Here is a 6,608-nt window from a genome sequence, read left to right as displayed (position 1 = left end):
GTGAATAGCTTCGAAAGTTCGGAGAGCTTAATAATAGTTGGTAGATTATTACTGGATTATCTCACTTCCGGTGGTAATCAGGACATGCTTACTCTCCCACAAAACCTGACCTCACTCACGGACATTTTTTTGTCGTCTTTTTGAATATTTTCATGCACAATTTAGCGTCTATATTTTGTGTTATATGAAGTTGTCTTTTATTTCAGACAGCTGCATCCTCTATTCAATTCATGTCTTTCCACAGTTGTGATATCGGCCTATTGAAAATCTTGAAAAAAACAAGGGCATTCGCGTACCGTATGGTGGAAATGGAGGGGAACGACAGTGTTTTGTGATTTGTCAGCTTATATTAACATGATCTGGCCGCGAATCATTTTAGGTTTTGAGGTATAAATATCCACGTTACATTTAAATGAACATAGTTTTTTAACCTGAATTTAGTATATGGCTAATTTTACTGCATTCGAGCGGAGATACCTTTTGCATAGGTGTTAATGCTGGAAAATCAGAAAAGGAAGATCCTCTTCTCAAATTCTCCGAAAGAGAGAGATTTGGAGATTTGACGAAGCGTCTTTTACTTCGACATATCTGTCAATTCTTTTTGTTATAAAACTTTTCAAGAATTTGAAACAGTTCCTTTTCGTACATTAAAACATTAGATTGAAATAAAAAAAAAAAACTGTTATTTTGATCCAAAATTGAAGAGTGTCACTTACGAGCTTCGTGACTTCACTTTTTGGCCATCAGTGTGACTGATGAATGCCAATATATATTAGTAACTATCACCTTCTTGCGTGTAATGAAGATATGGCTACTCATGCAGTACTACCAAGTAGTTCCCAGGAGGTAGCGGTAACACCCGATTTGTATATTTGTCGATTCTCGGTTGATTCAGTTTTCAACGGAACAGACCATCGATGATCACTGAATTTTATATACGTATGTAAATTGATTGTGCCACTACTTGTTAAAATGTTATTTTACTGAACGGAAAACAAACACGGGTTTTGCCGAAAGTATTTTAATGCGTATACATAAATGTACAAATGCAAACATTAATTGCAGGGATAAGTACGTGACCGTGACAATTCACGACTGTCCAACGATTGAAGCTTCGATGTTTAATTTATGGACAGATATTTGTCTGATGTTTTTATATTCACTATGATATAGCCAAGAAAATCTTTTCACCTGTAAAATATTGTGATTTCGGTAACCCTTTCATCTAACATTAAAAAAACACAACAGATCCATATTAAACAGAAGAGAAAAAAATAACTTATTATACTTGATATGGATCTCTGACCAGGTTTTACTTACGATATCTTCCGCTACTAATTGTTACTAAATATTTCTAAAAAAATAAGGTAAGACATAACACTGAGGTGTTATTATTTTTAACTTTATTTAATACACACTGACTGAGTACGGAAATAACCTAGTTAATTTCTTTTAAAACGAAAATTAATTTTTTTTTATTATTTTCCTAAAATCAAAGGTGAAAAAAATTGTTTTGATTAAAAAGTGGAAAAAAAGTTTACTAAAGTGTGATAGGTAATTTTATTTCTTCTAGTAGGCGCTACAAAACCGAATGCACCCTGATCCTAATTTCATCGACTTTATTTCAAGAAACATGGACACATAAAAGACATTTAAATAAAATGAAAGAAAAAAAAACAAAATACATGTATTTTTTCATCAAACCCGAAGTCTTTTTTAATTATATGATATATATATAATATATTGAATCAATCGTCATACAGTTTCAATATCAAATAATAATAAAAAAAAAAAGGATGAGATTTTGGAGCTCCAAAAATACATAGAGCAGATAACGTAATTTGTTATAAGATCACGGTTTTCCATTCCTCTTATTTCTATTCATTGAATAGGTAACGAAATCCACTTAAACAAACTTAACTATTCCAGCCGTCAAATGCTCCATGTTTTTTTTTACTTTTACATTAATCTTAATTAAGTAGTGTGTGTGTGTGTGTATTTGTGTGTATATATATGTCTGCCTGCCTGTCTTTCTGTCTGTGTGGAGTTAACCAGACATTAATTATGTTGTGGATATTGATAATGAATTTGAAAAAAACTTGAGTAAGAAGCACGTTTCAATATGTCAGCATTAAAATTAAATTTGAATAGTTTATCTTGCATGTCAACTATTTACTTTCAGTTCGAATGTGTTATCACATTAAAACTGTTTGAAAAAACATATAAATCGACGGCCTGGAATATATAAGGAATTATGCGCTACACGTATATTCACATATTGTAGATGCTTACTCTAAAACTAATCATCAAGATTTAGAAAATATATATATGTTTTATGCACCAGTCCACATAAAATTCAGACAGTGTCAATTGTTAAGTGATTTATTGTTTAGAAAAACTCACCAAACAAACGATGGTTTTTTTCAATATACATATGTTACACATTCACATAATAATCATTTCTGTATTCAGATCTGCACTTTTTAGAAAGAGCAATTAAGGGAATCAAGGGAACCAAGAACCACGATTCTAGATGAAATCAAAACAATGTAATCCTTGGATAAAGGCCAGACATGGAAAACAGGCAAACACAACAAAGAAAAAATGTAACTTGAATAATACATACATAATAACAACAGTAAATGAGCAACTCGGGCTCCACTAAAAACTAGGAATACCCGACGAATTGCTCATAAAAAGTCAAGTCCGGGGTATAAAAACGAGGAAAGGAAAGTTATGACACATTTTGCAAATTAGTTTTTATGATGCAGGTGGATACACATTAATGATCAACGAGTTCATGATGCTAACCATAAAAAACTCTGAGTCATGACTTCAATCTTGTAACAACATAACCCTGTTCCAGACCCTAAGAAGTCTAGCGCGATACACAATATTTGCGTAGTTACGGCAAGCTCTGGCTTAACGTATGAGTGATATGAAAACTACATATGCAGGTGCTGAAGGGATGTTGCCACAAATGAAAAGAAAGTTGACAATCTGAATGAAAAGTCATCATGTTTGTCAAAAAGTTGGGTCAATAGTTTTCATTTACCATCGATGTCTAAATGCAGGTCAAGATATGAGGCAGACTTCGAATATCTAGTATTCTTTGAGGTAGATGCGATGTATAAAATCCCCCAAATTAGGATTGTTTAATGATAATACGTCACCTATATAGCGCAAACTGAGATTGAAGAATTTAGCTAAACGATGTCATTTCTTTCGGTACAGCTATAAAGTCAGCCCCATAAAAGTGAAGGAATAGGTCAGCAATTATACATTCATCTCCCACTGAAATCAACCAAATGAAACCAAATCAAGAACAATAACTCTTGCAAAGTGCCAGTTTCATGCACAATCTATGTATATTTTTTTATCTCAGAAGCTCAACAATTTAATGATAATCTAAGACTGGTTATGCGATCAGTAACTGTTTCTGAACAAGTTATAAAATTGAATTTGGTGTAATGAAATTTATTCTGTGTAACTCATATTTTAAGAACTTTCTTGCATCACTTTGCATAACAATTTTATATTTAACATACGCTTTTAATTTAGTATCGAACAATGAAAATAAGCACCTAAAGAACAATTTTCTTAAAAATACAAATTTAAAAGACTGTCCATAAAGAAAGAAGACAGGTCTTAAAATACGAGTGACACAGAATAAATTTAATTACACTAAGATCGTAATAAACATTGAAACAAGTCCTGCAACATGTACGTACTATAAAATTACATGTAAGTATGTTTTTATTAATTAAACATAAATCAATGTAATGTTACACTCATTGTGACATCTGAGAGAACAAGGTTTTTTTTTCTTTTTTTTTCTTCTTGTTTTTGTATGAAAATTGGTATACTTTGGTTTCCCTAACAAATGAACTTCATCGTGAAATACTTTTTGGAGACAGAGAATGGTATGTACTACTTTTATGTCTTTTATGGACTTCGCCTTAATATTTGTCTTTATTTTTTCATTCTTGTGCACTGGTGAAACCAAAATCGCCCTTAAATTATCTGTAAGCTTTGATTCTCTTTGCTAAAAGATTATCGTAAGTAAGCAGAACAAATTTTACCCATCATCAAGAGAATTACGTAATATTTTCATTTCTTGTTGAAAGAAAATGCCACTTTCAATAATTACGTGACGTTTAACGCTCTCTTTTATCTGATAGTAAGAACAAAAGACGACTGTAATTTCATCTTTATATTTATGCTCAATAAAATTGTTAAAAGCACAACAGATTTTAGGGCGTGCTTTTACATTGGGTGAAAAAATACAACTGTACAAAGAATAACATTTGATAAAGATAACATTTTGAAAAAATGGTCAACGTCATAAATACGCATATAATCAATGACAAGACCCGAGAGCCAAACGTTTTGTATGATTTAGGAGGAAACACAGTTCTGTTGAGGTAACTAATTTAGTTGATATTAAATAACTGAGAAGTCGTATACTTTTGATTTGTATTTCAAACGATAAGCAGCACCCTTGTATGTACAAATTGTTTGATGGTCATATATGGGGTAATTGTACGATTTACGTGGATTTGTTTTTTATTTTACACATTTAGGGGTAGTGTTGATTGTTATTTTATTTCTCTGGAGTTATTACACAAATGATAATGAATTATAAACATTGATGAATCTAATTTGTTTTTTTTTTTTTTTTTGTTTTGTTTTGTTTTTTTTGGGGGGTTTTTTTGGTTTTTGTTTTTTGTTGTTTTTTTTTGTTGTTTTAGTTTGTTTTTGTTTTTTGTTTTGTTTTGTTTTTTTTATATAAAAGAAGTAAATATGTCATCATTAAATAATATAAAGCATATGTTAGGATTCTGTATGCACAATTCAGAACTATAATGTGAACATTAATTATTTGAAATGTAAATTAAATGTTCATGTATGTAACACAACTTGATATGTATATTATAAAAAAGTAGAAAACGATTTAAAATAGATGTATGATGTAAATTGCGTTTGTATAAACATTGCAATATTCAAAGCATTGACAAAAATGGAGGCTTTTTATCCGATCTAGGCTATGTTATAAGCTACTTATCGACTTATCCATTTTTCAAAGATTTTATTATTTTTTATAATGAAATATTTTAACTTAGTTCCTTCGATTACTCTTTCAATTTTTTATTAACCGATGCAAATATTGATTTTAAAAAATAAAGAAATGATAATTTCTCATGAAATGAATGTCTCGTTCTATTATTTCACAGATGCAGATTGTCCAGTTTTTCACGATTATGTTAGTTGCCATAATGGGATTGTTTCCCGAAAAGATCAGTTTTGGGCCCAATCTTGTACATGGCAATGTTATAATTGAAAATGGTCGAGGTATTGGCAATGGAAATAGTCGATTGATGCTAACCTCAGAAGTAATACGCATTCGTCGAGATGCTGAAACTGGTACAAGTCGATTCTTTCGTTTAGGAAGACGTATTATTCGTGATCTCCGAGGTGTTGGCAATGACAATAGTCGATTGATGATGGAGAGTATAAATTGACGTGTTTTTGATCCATGGTAAATGAAAAAAATGTTGTGCTCAGTATCAAGATAAACAAACATGAAATTAACTGCCTTACTGGAACTTGATTTTCAAAATACTGATAAAATATAGCAAGTAATTTGCAATTGTGAATTAAAATTTTATCCTTCAAATTATTTCATCGATCTCTATTTTCGGTGTTATATACACTTGTTTGCTATTTCCCGTTAATTTATTTTGCTGAACTATTTTTTTTTTCCAGATATAATAGGTTTTGAAGGGCAGAATGATGCGGAAATCTGATCTATTAAACATAAAGACAATCCCGGCATTGTTTGCATTTTATTTTTTTCACAAACTTATGTGATATAATGGTTAAAACTTTTAGAAAACATCAGTTATCAATGCAGAAACCAAGTATAACTGACTCGTTCATACAAACAATTACACATATATCCTATGATAATGTACATTAAAGATGCTTTATATATGAAAAGAGGTTGTGAATCTAGGTGAATATGTCAAACAACCCCACCGGAATTAAAATTTTCAGCTCAAGGCCATCCATAATTCTTCAATGAACGACAAAAAAATCTTCACACCACAGGGCAAGCTAACGCTGATCCCTTAAAAAAATCATTATACACAGGTACAGCGAAAGATTTCAACGTAGAAGGTTAACACGAAACAAGATTTACAGAGGCCAGAGGCCTGAATTTCCTGACTTGGTACATACGCAAATAATGTGGCGTTAAAGTACTATAGATATCCATAGGACAAACGCGCTTACTTCTCATTCTAAAATGTCAAAATTAGAGACAATTTGAATATTTCATTCTTTATTTGCATACATTGAAAGTTGTCCAATCTGGACGACACGAATAAGTTGTTAAATTGAAAATATTGATATTTTATTCTCGTATTTGAATGACCCTTTTCTCGATTGCATGCGACCAAAGCTTTAATGTGCCTTGTAGCAATTCAGTCTTGTCCCTGGGCTGTAGATATCATGTACCTTCTAGGATTTGGCCCTAGGTTGTAGATATTATGTTATTAGTAGAATGTGTCCCAAGACCGTAAATATAATATTGGTTGGATGCTTGG

General features: G+C 31.3%; 1 long non-coding RNA gene across 2 annotated transcripts; it reads left to right on the top strand.

The window, feature by feature from the left end:
- The first annotated feature begins 3,796 nt into the window (after positions 1-3,796).
- On the top strand, positions 3,797-5,827 carry LOC148598150 (uncharacterized). Of its 2 annotated transcripts, XR_015918723.1 has the most exons (3): positions 4,316-4,424; positions 5,235-5,539; positions 5,767-5,827. It is a non-coding gene; the product is annotated as an uncharacterized LOC148598150 (long non-coding RNA). The 2 variants fall into 2 exon arrangements; XR_015918722.1 differs by having other exon boundaries at positions 3,797-4,424; positions 5,235-5,827.
- The last annotated feature ends 781 nt before the right edge of the window (positions 5,828-6,608 follow it).

The sequence above is a fragment of the Perna viridis genome, chromosome 14 (genome assembly GCF_037379345.1).
Source record: "Perna viridis isolate PV_CMFRI_1.1 ecotype Kerala chromosome 14, ASM3737934v1, whole genome shotgun sequence".
Taxonomy (NCBI): domain Eukaryota; kingdom Metazoa; phylum Mollusca; class Bivalvia; order Mytilida; family Mytilidae; genus Perna; species Perna viridis.
Note: the sequence above shows the minus strand (reverse complement) of the source record. Positions and strands in the feature narration are given on the sequence as shown.